The sequence below is a fragment of the Mesoplodon bidens genome, assembly GCF_964165515.1.
Source record: "Mesoplodon bidens genome assembly, chromosome: 9".
Classification (NCBI taxonomy): domain Eukaryota; kingdom Metazoa; phylum Chordata; class Mammalia; order Artiodactyla; family Ziphiidae; genus Mesoplodon; species Mesoplodon bidens.
Genome location: NC_138166.1, coordinates 28,643,399 through 28,662,549, shown reverse-complemented (window position 1 = coordinate 28,662,549; position 19,151 = coordinate 28,643,399).

Below are 19,151 nucleotides of genomic sequence, written 5' to 3'. Positions count from 1 at the left end.
ATGAAGGGTGAGCTAAAAATAAGTGGCTGCTGGAAGAGACACGCATCTGTTCTTGAGAGCCTCTGGTGCTCTGTCCTTTTCTTCCCAACTCTGAAATCAGAGCTGCCATGTCCATAGTCTAAAACTGGCAGTGTTGGGAGTATTTACATAGAAATCAGCAAATGATCGGGAAAGTTTTTACCCCAAAAAATCAGTTGTTAAACATTCAACAACATAACCCTGACTAAAACTCATAGTACACTATCTTATTTATTTCCTATAAAATACATCCTATTTTTCAATAAAGCAGTAAATTATTAATTCATAATTTATACTTTAATCTTTTGATATGAATTATAGTTGAAGATCTAAGGACATGCAAAAAACTCAAGGACACTAATGTCCTCTGTTATCATTTATTTTAAGTTTATGCTTCTACTGTCAGACTATAACTTACATTCTTTTATAGATAGTGTTGAAAGATGTTAAAAATTTTCAGCTCCTAAATTATGAGTAGCTTTATGAAATGCTATGGACAGAATAAAGTTCTTATTCTGTTTTAACAAGAGACTGACTTAATCGTTACTACCTAGAACATTACTTTTTCATACAGGGCTGATACCTCTTAACAATTCTATAGACCCACTTCTGAAAGATACCAAAAGAAAAAAGGTAAGTCTAAAATGCAACGCTGGGACTTCCCTGGTGGCACAGTGGCTAAGAATCCACTTTTCAATGCAGGGGATGCTGGTTCAATCCCTGGTCAGGAAACTAGATCCCACAGGCATGCTTCAACTAAGAGTTTGCATGCCACAATTAAGGTGCCTGCCTGCAACAACTAAGACCTGGTGCAACCCAAAAAAGTAATTAATTAATTAAATAAAATAAAATGCTGTATATGCTTTCCACCACTCTATTAAAATTCTCATCCCATTCTAGTTTCTAATTAAAAATTTTACTTCAGTAAAATATTTTCTATATATTTCCTTAATTTTCATAATCAGGGCATCATAAACCTGGGAAGATATTTTACTATAGTCCTAACTTGACAATTTTACGGCATATTCTTGCTCTCAACAGTCATTTTTTCTTTTTAAAGATATAGACAATTTTTTTCTAAAAATATAGTTGAAACATAACATTATTTTAAACACAATTCATGAGTCACACAAGAGAATTAATAGTAAGTGCAATCAGTTATATTATAAATTCTTTAATAGATGTGTTGCTTAAATTTTTATCTAAATACAGTTGTATGCTCACACTGACACATAATTTTAGATTTTGCCTGATTTCTTTTAGACAACAATTGGCAATAGATTCTAATTTCTTTCTTTCTCTGAAACTCATTGCCAATAAGTTACTAATCTGTAAATATGTGCTTAAATTAACGTAGGTAATTAGTACTTAAAAACTTGACTCCTAAGATTAAAATGCAATTTCTAAATGTAAATAGTGACAGTATCAGGTAGGACCAAGTCACTTCAAATTTTTATTGTTATATTTAAGTGTTCTCAAAGTACATTGTGTAAGAACATTTTCTGCAAATTAATGAGTTATTTTGAGTTTAATTTTTTTGTATATCAAAACTATAGAAAAGATAACATGGCTATTATTTAATTCTGGCCCGACTGACTCAAGATGCCATAATGATATGCACAATACAGTTGATGACAGTGGTTCTGTGTCTTTTATTCCCAAATATATCAGTAGACAAGGAAAGTGTGCCATGAAAATATAAATCTGGAGGTCAGAATATCTAGCTAGCCACTGGTTCCTCTGTGGGATCAACAACGTGGCTTGTAACATGTTACCTCACTTGTGAAATGAAGGAGTTAATTACATGAACTCTAAACTTCCTCTTTTGGCTTTTCTGGTTCTACATTTTCAAATCTAAAAAAAAAAAAATAGTACACATAGCAGTGACACGTGACTCCTCTTTACAGCACTTTTTATTCTCAATCTGAAAAACTATATGTGTGGGAGACCTTCAAGATGGCAGAGGAGTAAGACATGGAAATCACCTTCATCCCGACAAATACGCCAGAAATACATCTACATGTGGAACAACTCCTACAGAACACCTACTGAACACTGGCAGAAGACCTCAGACTTCCCAAAAAGCAAGAAATTCCCCCACGTACCTGGGTAAGACAAAAGAGAAAACGAAAAACAGAGACAAAAGAATAGGGACGGGACCTGCACTAGTGGGATGGAGCTGTGAAGGAGGAAAGATTTCCACACACTAGAAGCCCCTTCACAGGCGGAGACTGCAGATGGCGGAGGAGGGAAGCTTCAGAGCTACAGAGGAGAGCACAGCAACAGGGGTGCGGAGGGCAAAGCAGAGAGATTCCCGCACAGAGGTTCAGTGCCAACCTGCACTCACCAGCCCAAGAAGCTTGTCTGCTCACCCACCGGGACAGGTGGGGGCTGGGAGCTGAGGTTCCAGTTTCTGTCAGATCCCAGGGAGAGGACTGGGGTTTGCTGTGTGAACACAGTCTGAAGGGAGCTAATGAGCCACAGCTAGCCAGGAGGGAGTCCGGGGAAAAGTCTGGAACTGCCTAAGAGGCAAGAGACCATTGTTTTGGGTGTGCAAGGAGAGGGGATTCAGAGCACCGCCTAAACGGGCTCCAGAGATGGGCATGAACTGAGGCTATCAGCGCGGAACCCATAGATGGGCATGAAATGCTAAGGCTGCTGCTGCTGCCACCAAGTACCCTATGTGCAAGCACACGTCAATATCCACACCTCCCCTCCCAGGAGCCTGTGCAGGCCGCCACTGCCAGGGTGCCGTGATCCAGGGACAACTTCCCCGGGAGAACACACGGTGAACCTCACGCTGGTGCAATGTCACGCCGGCCTCTGCTGTCACAGACTCGCCCCACATTCCGTACCCCTCTGTCCACCAGCCTGGGTGAGCCAGAGCCCCCTAGTCAGCCGCTACTTTAACCCCCTCCTGTCTGGGTGAAGAAAAGTTGCCCTCAGGCGACTTATATGCAGAGGCGGGGCCAAATCCAAAGCTGAACCCCAGGAGCTGTGCGAACAAAGAAGAGAAAGGGAAATGTCTCCCAGCAGCCTCAGGAGCAGTGGATTAAATCTCCACACAATCAACTTGATGTACCCTGCATCTCTGGAATACCTGAAGAGACAACAAATCGTCCCAGAATTGAGGTGGTGGACTTTGGGAGCAACTGTAGAGTTCGGGTTTGCTTTCTGCATCTAATTTGTTTCTGATTTTATGTTTACTTTATTTTAGTATTTAGAGCTTATTATAATCAGTAGATTTGTTTATTGATTTGGTTGCTCTCTACCATATATATATATATATATATAGATAGATAGATAGATAGATATAGATATATAGATATATAAATAATTTCATTTTTCTCTTTTTGTGAGTGTGTATGTGTATGCTTCTTTGTGTGATTTTGTCTGTATAGCATTGTTTTTAACATTTGCCCTACAGTTCTATCAGGGTTTTTTTTTTTAGCATAGTTTTTAGCACTTGTTATCATTGGTGGATTTATTTTTTGGATTGGTTGCTCTCTTTCTTTTCTTTATTAATTTTTAATTTTTTAAATTTTAAAAAATTAAAAAAAAATTATTTTAATAACTTTCTTTTGTTTTATTTTTTTCTTTCTTTCTTTCTTTTTCTCTCCCTTTTCTTCTGAGCTGTGTGACTGACAGGATCTTGGTGATCTGGCCGGGTGTCAGATCTCTGTCTCTGAGGTGTGAAAGCCGAGTTCAGGAGATTGGTGCACCAGAGACCTCCCAGCTCCACATAATTTCAAACGGCAAAAGCTCTCCCAGAGATCTCCATCTCAATGCTAACACCCAGCTCCACTCAACAACCAGCAAGCTACAGTGCTGGACACCCCATGCCAAACAACTAGCAAGACAGGAACACAACACACCCATTAGCAAAGATGCTGCCTAAAATCATAGTAAGGTCACAGACACCCCGAAACACACCACCGGATGAGGTCCTGCCCACCAGAAAGACAAGATCCAGCCTCATCCACCAGAACACAGGCACAAGTCCCCTCCACCAGGAAGCCTACACAACCCACTGAACCAACCTTAGCCACTGGGGGCAGACCCCAAAAACAGAGGGAAATATGAACCTGCAGCCTGTGAAAAGGAGACCCCCAAACAGAGGAAGTTAAGCAAAATGAAAAGACAGAGAAACACACAGCAGATGAAGAAGCAAGGCAGAAACCCACCAGACCAAACAACTGAAGAGGAAATAGGCAGGCTACCTGAAAAAGAATTCAGAGTAATAATAGTAAAGATGATTCAAAATCTTGGAAATAGAATGGAGAAAATACAGAAAACGTTTAACAAGGACTTAGAAGAACTAACGAGCAAACAAACAATGATGAGCAACAAAATAAATGAAAATAAAAATTCTCCAGAAGGAATCAATAGCAGAGGCAGAAGAATGGATAAGTGACCTGGAAGATAAAATACTGGAAATAACTACCACAGAGCAGAATAAAGATAAAAGCAAGAAAAGAATTGAGGACACTCTCAGAGATGTCTGGGACAACATTAAACACACAAACATTCGAATTATAGGGGTCCCAGAAGAATATGAGAAAAAGAAAGAGTCTGAGAAAATATTTGAAAAGATTATAGCCAAAAACTTCCCTAATATGGGAAAGGAAATAGTTAATCAAGTCCAGAAAGCACACAGAGTCCCATACAGGATAAATCTAAGAAGAAACATGCCAAGACACATATTAATCAAACTATCAAAAATTAAATACAAAGAAATAATATTAAAAGTAGCAAGGGAAAAACAAGAAACAACATACAAGGGAATCCCCATAAGGTTAACAGCTGATCTTTCAGCAGAAAATCCGCAAGCCAGAGGGAGTGACAGGACATATTTAAAGGGATGAAAGGGAAAAACCTACCACAAGGATTACTCTACCCAGCAAGGACCTCACTCAGATTCAATGGAGAAATTAAAACCTTTACAGACAAGCAAAAGTGAAGAGAATTGAGCACCACCAAACCAGCTTTACAACAAATGCTAAAGGAACTTCTCTAGGCAGGAAACAAAAGAGAAGAAAAAGACCTACAATAACAAACCCAAAACATTTAAGAAAATAGTAATAGTAACACACGTAGCGATAACTACCTTAACTGCAAATGGATTAAATGCTCCCACCAAAAGACACAGATTGCCTGAATGGATACAAAAACAAGACCCATATATATACTGTCTACGAGAGACCCACTTCAGACCTAGGGACACATACAGACTGAAAGTGAGGGGATGGAAAAAGATATTCCATGCAAATGGAAATCAGAAGAAAGCTGGAGTAGCAATTCTCATATCAGACAAAATAGACTTTAAAATAAAGACTATTACAAGAGACAAAGAAGGATACTACATAATGATCAAGAGATCAATCCAAGAAGAAGATATAACAATTGTAAATATGTATGCACCCAACCTAGGAGCACCTTTTAGCAAATGCTAAAAGCCATAAAAGGGGAAATCGACAGTAACACAATCATAGTAGGGGATTTTAACACGCCACTTTACCAATGGATAGATCATCCAAAATGAAAGTAAATAAGGAAACATAAGCTTTAAGTGATACATTAAACAAGATGGACTTAACTGATATTTATAGGACATTCTATCCAAAAACAACAGAATACACTTTCTTCTCAAGTGCTCATGGAACATTCTCCAGGATAAATCATATCTTCCATCACAAATGAAGCCTTGGTAAATTTAAGAAAACTGAAATGGTATCAGGTATCTTTTCTGACCACAATGCTATGAGACTAGATATCAATTACAGAAAAAATCTGTAAAAAATACAAACACATGGAGGCTAAACAATACACTACTAAATAACCAAGAGATCACTGAAGAAATCAAAGAGGAAATCAAAAACTACCTAGAAAAAATGACAGTGAAAACACGATGACCCAAAACCTATGGGAGGCAACAAAAGCAGTTCTAAGAGGGAAGTTTAGAGCAATACAATCCTACCTAAAGAAACAAGAAACAACTCAAATAAACAACCTAAACTTACACCTAAAGCAGTTCGAGAAAGAAGATAAAAAAAAAACCCAAAGTTATCAGAAGGAAAGAAATCATAAAGATCAGATCAGAAATAAGTGAAAAAGAATGAAGGAAACAACAGCAAAGATCAAGAAAACTAAAAGCTGGTTCTTTGAGAAGATAAACAAAATTGATAAACCATTAGCTAGACTCATCAAGAAAAAGAGAGAAGACTCAAATCAATAGAATTAGAAATGAAAAAGAAGAAGTAACAATGGACACTGCAGAAATACAAAGGATCATGAGAGATTACTACAAGCAACTATACACCAATAAAATGGACAATCTGGGAGAAATGGACAAACTCTTAGAAAAGCACAACCTTCTGAGACTGAACCAGGAAGAAATAGAAAATATAAACAGACCAATCACAAGCACTGATATTGAGACTGTGATTAAAAATCTCCCAACAAACAAAACTCCAGGACCAGATGGCTTCACAAGTGAATTTTATCAAATATTTAGAGAAGAGCTAACACCTACGTTTCTCAAACTCTTCCAAAATATAGCAGAGGGAGGAACACTCCCAAGCTCATTTTACAAGGCCACCATCACCCTGATATCAAAATCAGATAAAGATGTCACAAAGAGAGAAAAGTACAGGCCCATATCATTGATGAACATAGATGCAAAAATCCTCAACAAAAGACTAGCATACAGAATCCAACAGCACATTAAAAGGATCACACACCATGATCAAGTGGGGTTTTTCCCAGAAATGGAAGGATTCTTCAGCATATGCAACTCAATCAATATGATAAACAATATTAACAAACTGAAGGAGAAACACCATAGGATCATCTCAATAAATGCAGAAAAAGCACTGACAGAGTTCAACACCCACTTATGATAAAAACGCTCCAGAAAGTAGGCATAGAGGGAACTTACCTCAACACAATAAAGGCCATATATGACAAACCTACTACCAACATCATCCTCAATGATGAAAAACTTTAAACATTTCCTCTAAGATCAGGAACAAAACAAGGTTGTCCACTCTCACCACTATTATTCAACATAATTTTGGAAGTTCTATCCACAGCAATCAGAGAAGAAAAAGAAATAACAGGAATCCAAATCAGAAAAGAAGAAGTAAAGCTGTCACTGTTTGCAGATGACATGATACTATACATAGAGAATCCTAAAGATGCTACCAATAAACTACTAGAGCTAATCAATGAATTTGGTAAAGTAGCAGGATACAAAATTAATACACAGAAGTCTCTTGCACTCCTATACACTAATGAAGAAAAATCTGAAAGAGAAAGTAAGGAAACACTCTCATTTACCATTGCAACAAAAAGAATAAAATACCTAGGTAAAAAACTACCTAAGGAGACAAAAGACCTGTATGCAGAAATGTATAAGACATTCATGAAAGAAATTAAAGATGATACAAACAGATGGAGAGATATACCATGTTCTTGGATTAGAAGAATCAACATTGTGAAAATGACTCTACTACCCAAAGCAATCTACAAATTCAATGCAATCCCTATCAAACTACCACTGCCATGTTTCACAGAACTAGAACAAAAAACTTCACAATTTGTATGGAAACACAAAAGACCCCGAATAGCCAAAGCAATCTTGAGAAAGAAAAACGGAGCTGGAGGAATCAGGCTCCTGAACTTCAGACAATACTACAAAGCTACAATAATCAAGACAGTATGGTTCTGGCAGAAAAACAGAAAAACAGATCAATGGAACAGGATAGAAAGCCCAGAGATAAACCTATGCATATACGGTCACCTTATTTTTGATAAAGAAGGCAAGAATATACAATGGAGAAAAGAGAGCCTCTTCAATAACTGGTGCTGGGAAAACTGGACAGTTACCTGTAAAGGAATGAAATTAGAACACTCCCTAACACCATACACAAAAATAAACTCAAAATGGATTAAAGACCTAAATGTAAGGCCAGACACTATCAAACTCTTAGAGGAAAACATAGGCAAAACACTCTATGATGTAAATCACAGCAAGATCCTTTTTGACACACCTCCTAGAAAAATGGAAATAAAAACAAAAATAAACAAATGGGACCTGATGAAACTTAAGAGCTTTTGCACAGCAAAGGAAACCATAAACAAGATGAAAAACAACCCTCAGAATGGGAGAAAATATTTGCAAACGAAGCAACTGACAAAAGATTAATCTCCAAAATTTACAAGCAGCTCATGCAGCTCAATATCAAAAAAAGAAACAACCCAATCCAAAAGTGGGCAGAAGACCTAAATAGACATTTCTTCAAAGAAGATACACAGATTGCCAACAAACACATGAAAGGATATTCAACATCACTAATCATTAGAGAAATGCAAATCAAAACTACAATGAGGTATCACCTCCCACCAGTCAGAATGGCCAACATCAAAAAATCCAGAAACAATAAATGCTGCAGACGGTGTAGAGAAAAGGGAACCCTCTTGCACTGTTGGTGGGAATGTAAGTTGATACAGCCACTATGGAGAACAGTATGGAGGTTCCTCAAAAAACTAATAATAGGACTACCATATGACCCAGCAGTCCCACTACTGGGGAAAACCATAATTCAAAAAGAGTCATGTACCAAAATGTTCACTACAGCTCTATCTACAATAGCCAGGACATGGAAGCAACCTAACTGTCCACTGACAGATGAACGGATAAAGAAGATGTGGCACATATATATACAATGGAATATTACTCAGTCATAAAAGAAACGAAATTGAGTTCTTTGTAGTGAGGTGGATGGACCTAGAGACTGTCATACAGAGTGAAGTAAGTCAGAAAGAGAAAAACAAATACCGTATGCTAACACATATATATGGAATTTAAGGGGAAAAAATGTCATGAAGAACCTAGGGGTAAGACAGGAATAAAGACACAGACCTACTAGAGAATGGACTTGAGGATACGGGGAGGGGGAAGGGTAAGCTGGGACGAAATGAGAGAGTCACATGGACATATATACACTACCAAATATAAAACAGATAGCTACTGAGAAGCAGCCACATAGCACAGGGAGATTAGCTCGGTGCTTTGTGACCACCTAGAGGGGTGGGATAGGGAGGGTGGGAAGGAACGCAAGAGGGAGGTGATATGGGGATATATGTATATGTATAGCTGATTCAATTTGTTATAAAGCAGAAACTAACACACGATTTTAAAGCAATAATACTCCAATAAAGTTGTTAAAAATAACTAAATAAATTTTAAAAAGAATAAGTATATGTGTGTGAGAAAGAGTTTAAATTATGGAAAAGAAAGCTATTTCAAACCAAATATCAAAGTTTGTTTTTCCCCAAGTTAGTGGAATATAACTTTTTTTAATCGAACATAAATAACCACTTTGGAAGTTGGCTGTGGCTCACGGCGAAATGAAAAGGTACTCCTACTCTTGAAAAACAGGTTTTTTTCTTTTTTAATGGAATTAAAAAAAAAACATCTTGTAGAATAAGTGGCGCCACAAGAATGACAAGATTATACTAGATACGAGATAAGGCCCTGAATAACTTCCATTCAAGCAAGAAAGAATATGTTACAATTTATTTTAATAATTTTTAAAACAGAGTTAGAATTTCTAAAATAGTTGCTGCAATTAGGTTACTTGTATTAAATTGGAGAGAACATCTAGTTTAATACGGTTCGATTCTCCATACTTTACTACTACTTGTAAGTTAACTGTATTTTCTACAGGCATGGGAAGAAGTAGAACTTTCTTACCACACTTTGGACTCCACCGTGATTGTGCATTTTTACCTAAGGCAGCACGTGATGAGAGACATAGCCTGCCCTCTAGCAGTGGCCACTCACAAGAGGTATTTAGGGTGATTTATTACACTGGTCCTGATTCACCTTGAATGAAAGCTGAGATCAAAGGATGTTTGTCACTTTCCTAGTTTAATGCTATTATCTGATGATGCTTTGCAATAATTATTTAGGCATCAACCAATTCCTATTACTTCTTTCTCCTCTTTTCAAGTTAATTGATTTATTTAGCGTACATTCACTGAAATAACCATTTTTTTCCAACACAGACTCCAAAAGAGCCCTATTTTGAGTTAAATAACACTCCACAAAAATAAATGTCTTAGAAAATCCTTTTGCTGTTCCCAACAACTACAAAAAAACCAAAAAAAAAAAAAAAAAACCAAAAAGATTCAGGGAGGAAAGAGAGAGAGAGTGAAGGAGAGGGAGAAAGAGAGAGAGGACCAGGCAGAGCTGAGCTCCTCTGAACTGAGACTCTAGTAACTATTATAAACACTTTGATGAACTAGAATGGACAGGCACAAGCTGGGAAGAATATTGGACTACGTGTCTGAAAAATTATATGCTATAAACTACTTGTCCGTGTAATGTTATTTCTCCTCAATAAAAATTTTGAGAAAACTTGGTTTTATACCTGATTATCAGAATGCTAAAACATATGGTTCTTTTACAATGATTTTTCCCAGTTCCCTTACAAGGGAATCACAGTGAAAATTATTGCTTTTTCGATCATGTTGCTATACCTTTGAGATTCCCCCTTTATAGGATAGAAAATGAGGCCCAGGAAGAGTACATCCTTAAATATACCAATATTATATATCACTATTTCCTAAAGGTTAATGGACTATACATGTAATTTGTCCTGATCAGGAGAAGAAAGCAAACAAAAAACAGCAACAACAACACAGGGCATACAAATCCAAAAGTCATTAATTTCAAGCCAATCAGGTCTGGTTTGCAAACTTTAGAAACTGGTGCAATTTTAGAAACTTCAGGTGCAACCTGAAGACTTGTGCTGGAATCTGTCTCAGAAGATGATAGTTCTCTGTTTATAAACAGTTAAAGTTGGTAACGTTTGAGAAGGAGTAACTACTGGAATGACTTTTTGCAACACAGATCTGATTAATTTTTAAATGAAGATATAAACTGCTGTGAACTGTGCATTGTTACTATTTATCCAGCTCTTCCTTTTTTAATTAACTATTTTTCTAATTACTACTTTGCTAACTTGATAATTTGCTAAGTTACACAGCATTTATTAGGCAAACCAGTAACTTTTCTCATCCTCAATTTCTTGATATAAGAAATAAGTGATGAAACGTAATGATCTCTAAGATCTCCTCTAGCTGTAAAATTCTGACTTTTTTGCTAAACGTGTAATCCCAATTCCCTCTATGTCTCTTAAATAGTCTTGAAGTAATACCTGTAAACTATAGGACTTCACTCAGAACAGGAAAGTACAGTGAAATAACTCACAATGTCTCTAAATCCCTGTGGATATATTCACATGTCATTGAACATAAAAACTACTTTTTACATTACTATAAAATACTCATTGTATTTATGTTACTATAAAATATACAATTGTAGAGTTGTCTGAAATGCCACACCTGTTCTCAACCCAGCAGCATACATGCTAAAATTGGAAATAATGTACATTGTGTAAGAAAACAGGGTTGCACTGAAATTCCTTCCTCAGAAATAAAAGAGACGTGGAACATTTTATTCCAATCAAAAATATCCATTGATTGCTAAATATGTGCAAAATATTTTAACAGGTACTACAGCAAATACACTATCTAAGCTTCAAAGGATTTAAAAATTAATAGAAGGAATAATGCATTCATCTATTCATTTCTTTCTTCCTTCCTTCATTCAACATTTGTTAATTCTTTATTATTTATTATTGTCCATGGAGTTTGCATTCTGGTCAGGGGTATGCAAAAAACAAAACAACCACAGACAATTAACCAAGGCTGACAAATGTCAGGCAGACAATCCAAAATCAGTAATGCCATCAACAGTTTCAAGGTAGTTTCTTTAGAAGCAAGACCCTTCTGAAGAGGTATCATTTAAGCTCAAATTGAATGTCAAAAAGAAATAGTTTTTTTTTTTTAACATCTTTATTGGAGTATAATTGCTTTACAATGGCGTGTTAGTTTCTGCTTTATAACAAAGTGAATCAGTTATACATATACTTATATCCCCATATCTCTTGCGTCTCTCTCCCTCCCACCCTCCCTATCCCACCCCTCTAGGTGGTCACAAAGCACCGAGCTGATCTCCCTGTGTTATGCGGCTGCTTCCCACTAGCTGTCTATTTTACATTTGGTAGTGTATATATGTCCATGACACTCTCTCACTTTGTCCCAGCTTACCTTTCCCCCTCCTCATATCCTCAAGTCCATTCTCTAGTAGGTCTGTATCTTTATTCACATCTTGCCCCTAGGTTCTCCACGACCTATTTTTTCCCTTAGATTCCATATATATGTGTTAGCATACACATATATACAATGGAATATTACTCAGCCATAAAAAGAAATGAAATTGAGTTATTTGTAGTGAGGTGGATGGACCTAGAGTCTGTCATACAGAGTGAATTAAGTCAGAAAGAGAAAAGAAATAGCTCTTTGAAGATTAAGAAAAGGAGCATTTGAGGGAGAAACAAATGTCTATCAAATAATTTAAATTTTTAAAATTGCCTAATGTGTCTGAGAAACACTTAGATAATCACTGTTCTAGTGATGTGAGTTGAGATCAAGAAGGTAGGCAGGGACAGATTAGGTAAGAATTCATATGCATAAAATATCTGGATTGTATTTTAAACAGTAGGCAAAGCCACTGGAGATATTTAAGCAGGTGGGCGCCAGCATTTATACATTCAAAATATCACTCAGGTTTTCCTGTGGAGAATGTACTGACAGGAAGAAGTCCTGTTAGGAGGTTTCTTTGGTAGACTAGGAAGAAATGATGATAAAATGATAAAATAATGATGATGAAACAAGAATGAAATGATGATGGCTTTGGAGATTGGTAATGGAGCTGAAGAGAAGAGAACAGATTTGGGATATGTTTTGAAGGTTAGTTTGATGATACTTCTTTGGATGTTGACGTTGAGAAGACATAAGGAAAAAAAGAAAAAGAAGGATAATTCCTAGATTTTGGCTGAGCAAGTATGTAGATGATGGTGATATATATTGAGATGGACTGGGAGTGACCAGGTTTGGGGATTCGGTTTTGGCCATATTAACCTAGAGATGCCCTTTAGTTACTGACAAAGTAGATATACAATTCTGTATTTAAGAGAAATTAGCCTAAGGTTCACTAATTAAATAAGTGGATTTAAATGGACTAAACACGATGTTAAAATAATACATATAAATTTAAAAAACAGTTATGTTTATTTCTCATCCTTTTTTAACTGCCTTTCTAACTCTATTTATAACAGGGAAGGAAAGAAGGAAGAAAAGAGGGAAATAGGTAAAACTTAACTCTGATGGATGCCACTCATTTTAGAATAAAAACTGATGAGTTTGTGCAAATCTCTCTAGCCCAGTGACTTGTGTGCTGCTGAAGGAAAGGAGCTGACTTTGTTTGATGCCTAAAATGCTGATATGTATCAGAAAATAGTCTTCTTTATCTCATTAAGTCTTCAGGTAAGTTTTTCAACCTGTGTGTGGTTTTCCAACTATGTGGAGGAAGAAACTAGGCTCAGTGAGGTTGGGAAGTTTGTTGAAGACACCCAGCTAGGAATGGATGGAGTTGGATTTGTAATGCCTGGATCTTGGCCCGAGAGCCTTTCCCTACTCCATCCCAGAATCCTGTCTGCTAGCTTCTTCATACCAGCTGGCTACAATTTTGATTCAGTCTTCCTTTCCTGAGACTACCTGAAAAAGCAATTTGTGATTCTCTGTTATTCACTTCCCCTTTTGCTTTCACTCAGAGAAGGAAGAAACAACAACTTGCTTCATATAATTTTCTTTGATTGAATGTGCAATTAGCTTATGAGTAGAGGGGATATTTTTACTTAAAAAAAGGAGAAATAAAAGAAAAGAGAACCAGCACTGAATTCATCAGAAGGCCTTCTAATGAACATATTAGAACCAGGTTTGAGTATAAATGTATGATATCCTGGAATTCTGATTTGATATTCCTTAACATCAAACAAAGTGGGGCAATTTGCCATTCCTCCTTAAAAAAAAAGAAAAAAAAAGAATTCTTTATCCTCCCAAAATATATTTTTGGTTATGTTGGATAAATTAAATAATCAGCAAGTATCTGAGTGCCCACTTTGTGTCTAGTGAATCATATAATGTATGTATGGTGCATACTACATACATATTATTCTTTTCAAAGCATTTCTTTAGCAAGGGCAGCTGCATGCTTCCAACTTTTTAAACAATTTTTAAGACAGATCCTCTGATACAGTTGGTATGCCTTGCAAAACCAACTATTTTAAACAAAATATTTAAACAGTTTCCTGAATACTGGCTTGATGCAGTTTCTTATCTTACCTTGGCTAAAAATCAGCAAAATGAGTCAAAGTTGCTAGATTTGACCATACTTATACCTAAACTTTGGAGCTATATAAGGCTGTTCTATGGATACATTGTATTAACATGTACATGAGCAATTTATATATATTTATGTATTCAGAAAGATTTTGATAACAATTGCTATCAATGAAAAACATAACCCCGAAAACTCTTTTTCAAAAACTTCATAATTTGGGGTACAAATATTAAAGTTTTTAAAATTAAAAATATTACCCTGAATCAACTTTTTTACTGACAAGTTTTTCTGAAACTTGACTTTTAGGGAAATGACCTACATGGAAAGCTACCCGTAATCAGTTTCGGGCCAACTGTTAAAATCAAAACCCGTGGCACCAGATAGAATTATATACAAGTCCATAAATAACTATGATAATTGATTTTCAATCTTTTTTAGGTCACGATAAACTTGAATCAATTCTTGAATTAGATCACTTAGATGTTTCCTTAGTGGAAACTTTAAACCGAGCCTAGAGAGAAATTTGCATTTGGATGAAACCCCCAGTCTCTTGGACATATCTAAGCTCACTAGATAAGGGTCCTTACAATTCTCCCTATACATTCTCACACAGTTTGCTCTAGGGAAGAGATGTTATTCTTTCAGCTTACACTTAGCTTTTCTGTATTTTATCTAATACTACAAAGAATCCTTAAGTATCATGACTTTGGTTCAAGAGGACCCAGCAAATTGCAGACACTTTTTTCTACTTATAAGAGTAAAATTGGTATAATCCTTAAAGTGCCAGAATGATAAGAATTTAAATGAATAATCGGATACACTTTCTTCTGTCTAAAGGTTTTTACAGTTCATTCTCCTCCCTGTTGTCTTTTTGCTTTGAATAATGTTGCCATATCTAGTTCCTATATTTCAATTAAAATTTTTGTTTAATAACTATCTATTTCATGCCTTCTCTGTGCTAGGCTACCGGATTAGGGACTAAGTCTACAGGATTAACAAACTGGACTCATCCCTGTCTTCATGGAATTTATAGACTAATGGCAAAGGCACAAAACTAAAAAGGAAAAAAAAATTATATATATATTACTAGAAACAGTGATAAATGACAAGAGAAACAATTAGAGTGCCATGAAAGCAAATAACAGAGAAGAGAAAGTACTAATTAAGACTGGGTAGTCAAAAAAGCCCTCTCTGAGAGAATGATATTTAAACTAAGACCTCAGGGAGAAAACAATCCACACCTTTAAATGTGTGCATGGTGGATAGCTGGGGAGAAGAGTTTGGTGGAGAATCTCTCAGAAAGAGTTAATTGTATGAGCAGAGATCCCAGATAAAGGATAAAAATAAAAACTTGGTGTTTTGAGATACTGGGAGGAGGTGGTGACTGTGGCTGGGGCATGAGAATCAAAGGAAAGATGGAGAGATGTATATGACTTGGGGAATTATTGGTAAAGTCAGCAGACAACAGTTGTCATGGGAACCCACTGGAGGACTTTAAGTAGGGCAGTGATATAATCCCTCATGTTCTTCCACTTTAGAGTGATGCTTGAGTTGTACTGAGATGATTCAATATGTTGTCCATGGTAGGGAATAGAAAAAATGTGAAAAATGAAGGGGGCTGGCAGACTGATATTTTGAGGACACAGGGACCATCCAAACCTTCACTGATTCCCTAGAAGGACTCACAGAACTTGTACTCAGTACAACAGAGAAAGCATACAGAGCACGACTATAGTAAAGGGAAAAGGGCACAGGCAGAGTCTGGAAGTATCCAAGCATAAGCTTCCTATGCTCTCCCCCTGGAGAGAGGCTGCTCTAAGGGAGCCCTAACTTCAGCAGTGAAAAGCATTTGTCTTTTTACTGAGCAATGTGTCTGTGTTGGGAAACTTGTTTGAGATTCAGGGTCCAAGGTTTTTTTTGGACAATGGTCACAAAGGTACAAATAGGGAGGCATAACTAATGAAATTTCAGACTCCCAGAAGGAAAGCAGGTGTTCCATGCCCTTGGCAGGCAAAACAACCTTATCGGTGTATCAAATATTTCAAAGGCGGAATTTCCAGACGCCAGCCCAGGGCCAACCCTACAAGCAGGCCTTCTGTAGACAACTGCCTCAGGCCTGCTATGATAAGTCTTTTCTGTACAGCTACAGCTGCTGAGAGAGAGATGGGTCCAAAGCCTCAGAGGGAATGCCATTCAGAAATTCTGAAGCTGATTCCCCAAAACTGGAAGTGCTCCATCTTTTCCTATAAAAATCTTGTCAGAATTAAACCCATTTCATATTCTACCTCCTCTGCATCATCATCCTTCATTCTCTGCCTCCATTCTTTCATTGAACTCTCTATCCCCTGAAAGCCTACAACTATTATTTTTTCTTTCTTATGATAGATTACACATTAGCACATGTTATTTTTCCCAGTCATCATAACTCATTCTTCATCCTAGATGGCAAACCTTTACCTGAAAAGGATGAGTTGTGATGGTGGCTTTGCAGTTCCCTCACTTCCTTGTAAGAGCAGAGGCCATAGAAGTAATTGTAGGATGAACGAGTAAAAGAAATGAGAAAAATTTAGGACAAATGAGCAGAAGTTTGCATTTCTTTTTCATTTGTATTTAGTTCTATGTATTTAGAATACATCAACACTTAAACCTTCAAAAGGAACAAAACTGTACTGACAGAAATCATTATGATCTATATTACCTAAGATCACAGTATATGCATAACATCTGTACAAATTATTATTCTCATTTTACCTTTTGGTTTTTGATTCAGAAATACATAACTATTTCAACAACAAAAGAGTTAAATTTATTTCTGAAGGAAACATAAACAACCATGTGGAGAAACATATTTAATTTTGTAGTTGCTTTTGTTATTATTTTATCTCCCAGTAGCAATCTGAGCACATTTATTATTGTTTTAAACTTCACGAGCCACCCCAATGGTTTCTTATGTTTGTTTATTTGGGGCTGTGGTTATGATTCCTACATAAATGTTTACAGATCTCTTCAAGTTTCAGACTACTTTTGGAAAGGCTATAGCCTATAAAGGTAAGAATGTTTAGTCCTGTGATCTTATGCACAAAAGAGAGTCGCATGTTTGACATGAGAAAGTGATGGGAATAGATTCTGTTGCAATGGAATAAATCTGTGTCTATCCTGTTTTTGCTGAAAGTATAAATACCAACTGAGAAAAAAAAAAGAAAAAATTCCTCTTCCTAGCATACCAGACCTTGGAATTACCACAAAGTTTATAACAATAGCAGTGGGTGGACACATGACAATTAGGAAGTGGATTTCAACCACTAACCCATTCACAAATGCTACAGAAAATGCCTTCAGACACAAACCATTGGTTTCTCCCATCAAAGACTGAACTTAGAAGTTAAGCAGCATTTTTCTATTTTACTCTGGGCCAAGAGAATTTGAAAACTGAACAAAGGTCAATCAATTTGATCAGTTTAGACAGCTATATAAGTAATTTATGAGAGCAAAATTCTCTTTCCTTTAATTGCTAAACACTTCTCTATTTATGAAAGTAATTTCAAATGCTTTCCTTCCCTGCATCTAAGTTGCTTCCTGTATCTACAGGGCAGTTGAATGTCATAATTGTCAACAACTTGGTAAAAAGGCAGTCAAAAGTTTGTTCAAATCTCTACTCCTCTGCTTACTAACTGTACGAGTTTGGTAATTTTATGTAATTTCCCTAAGCCTCAGTGTCTTCGTCTTTAAAATGACATAATGGTACCTATCCCAAAGGGTTTTGTGAGAATTAAATATAACACATATAAAATATGTGGCACAGCGCTTGGTATTAGAAAGCCCTAGAGAACCATTTTAGTAGGTAGCATTATTAGCGGCAGTTATACTAGTGTATGTGTTGGCATTGAATTGGCCATGTCTCTGACAAATAGGGATGATTTTTCTTATTGAAGAAGCAAGAATTTGCCATTGTTGGCTCTTAATGATGTCCATGCTGAGGACTGAGTTACTGTCTTGACCTTGCCCTGCTGCAGCTTCAGCCAACTTGTCAGCTTTCTAAGTTGGTAGAAGGGGATGGAGAAGGGCAGTATTAATCTCAACTATCTGTGTAATGAGGAGAGCAAGTGATTTTCTTTTGAGTTCCCTGTAGATCAATGGATCTCTCTAAATATAAGGAGGGCTGAGAATGAATTTTTGGATTTCCAAGCTCTGTGGTAAAATGAGCAAGTGGGAAAGAGATTGAGAATGTCTTCTAGCTACCTAGACATATATTGTTTCTTTAGTTCCAAGTGTTGTTTTAAGAACTTTACTTGTATTAACTTATTTAATCCCCTCAGCCACCCAATTTGATCCCAATGTGTTAGACACTATGGCAATTTTCATTTTATACATGAAGGAACCACAGCATGGAGAGGTTAAATGAGGTTCACATGCCTTGTCTATGCTGGGGTTCAAATCAGGTTAGTCTGCCTTCAGTCTCTATATCCTTTATTACCATGTTCTACTGCCTCTTCTTGAAGAGGACGGTGACACTGTTTGCCAAGTATTTGCAGCAGCAGGAGAATCAAGCCCTCCTAAGAGGGTAATGAGGACTCAAACTTAAGCACCACTAACAGAGTAGTGATTGCTGTGTCAAGTAGATTTTGTGAGCAGAGATCCAGCTTTGTAAATTCTTGGGAATTTAACTCTCACTCTCTGCTTTTATATAACTACGTTAGTACTTATAACTCCTTTAGTGTGAAGAAAAAACAACAACAAAAAGCCTAACACACCTGTTTTGGTAACTGACAGATCAAGGAAGCAGTAAGGTAGTGGGAAAGAGTTCACCTCAACAGAACCA